A 1,836-nucleotide genomic window follows, 5' to 3' on the forward strand; every position below is an offset into this window, starting at 1 on the left:
GACAGAGTTGAGTGATGTTGAGAAGTGTGGTCTGGTTTGTGATGGGATTGTTGATCACACAGCTGTAGTTGTTTTTCTCCTGATATTCCACCTCCAGAGGTAGAGAGAGACTGATGCTGAGATCAGACACACTGATGCTGGACAATAAACTGTTTCCTTTGTACCAGGAGAGAGTCACATGACCCACATTCACCACTGAACACAACAATGAACAATTCTGCTGTGATGAAGATGATGATGATGAACATTGTGAAGAGTTACTGCTGATGACAGGAATAGGCAGATGAGCTGAAAAAAACATGAAAGAATATGATGAATATGAAAACAACTGTCTCAAGCTGTCACACAATTCTCTAGTTCTCATAATTGTGAATTGTAGTGAATCTGTTAATTTTGTGAAAGTAATTTTGTAAAGAATGAGTGTTCAGTGTGTTAACGGTCACTGAATGTTTCTCTCATCTCAAAATATAAAATAAATAAATATTTTACAATGTAAATAGATTATGTGAACATTTTGACAATTGATCTCTGCTCACCAAAGACAGAAACATTGAATGTTTTGGATGTGTCTTTTGCTTGACTTATCTCTACTTCATATTCTCCAGTGTGTTGAGTTGTGATGTTTGTGATGGTCAGAGATCCAGTTTGATTGTCCAGCTTCAGTCTGTCTCTGAATCTCCCGTCAAGAACATCAGATGAGATGTTTTGCTTATTTTTGGTCATTGTAGCAATTTTAGACTTTCCCGCTCCATATTTCCACACTATGTGATCGCCTTTATGTATTTCAGTAAGATCAGTGTTCAGAGTGACAGAATCTCCCTCCATCACTGAAACTGATTCATTAAACACACCTGATGAACAGATATGGATTAAATCCTCTGATGGTTTACAGATCCTGAAATCAGCTTCATTTACACAAAGTTGAGTGAAGTTGAGAGCAGCAGCAGGAACCTTTTACTGTTATCAGTACAGAGAGAGTCAGGCAGACAGAGAAAACACTGATACAGCACTTACAGATTTAAAATAGCAATTAATAGAGTTTATTGCAGCATAATTTATGAAACAGGAGAAAAACTTCATATAACGAGCTACAACAACCCCAAGCCCCTTTCACAGAAGCTTAATGCAACAGTTCTATCACAAGAATGAAATAATTGAAAAATGTCAGTTTTAAACACACAGAAATACACTGGATATTGAAATGAAATACCTTATTGGGGCAACACATCTTTAACCTTTAATTTGTTTTTAAGTGTAGAGGGCAATCAATGTTTAAAGTTTTGTAATTTATTGAAAATAAATACATGATCATTATTGTAGATTGTAAATACAGTTTTAATTGTGATATATATATATATATATATATATATATATATATATATATATATATATATATATATATATATATATATATATATATAAATTAATTATATATTTTAGATCACTGGGTAGTCTTCTATGCACTATAAAGTTCCTGCACATTTGTACTAATTAGTTTCCATGACATCTGTAGATGTTTATGATAGCTGCAGAAGTATGTTGATATTAGAAATTTATTTTTAAAAGGAAACAAATGTAGCCTGATATATATTTAGATATCTGAAAGCAGCTCAATGGAAAGTTCACACTTTCTGAACATTTTAATTCACTAGGAATTTCCATTATAGACCTGGAAACTTTAATGTAAAGTTCCTAACTCCAAAATAACCATGAATTTAAAGTTAGAAGATATTGTATATTATATTCAATGGTCATGATTTAAGTTTTTTTTTTTTTTTTTTTTTTTTTTGGTACCTAACAGCAGATGAACATTTTCAAATTCTAATTTACTCTGAA

This window comes from Carassius auratus, chromosome 22, assembly GCF_003368295.1.
Source record: "Carassius auratus strain Wakin chromosome 22, ASM336829v1, whole genome shotgun sequence".
Lineage (NCBI taxonomy): Eukaryota > Metazoa > Chordata > Actinopteri > Cypriniformes > Cyprinidae > Carassius > Carassius auratus.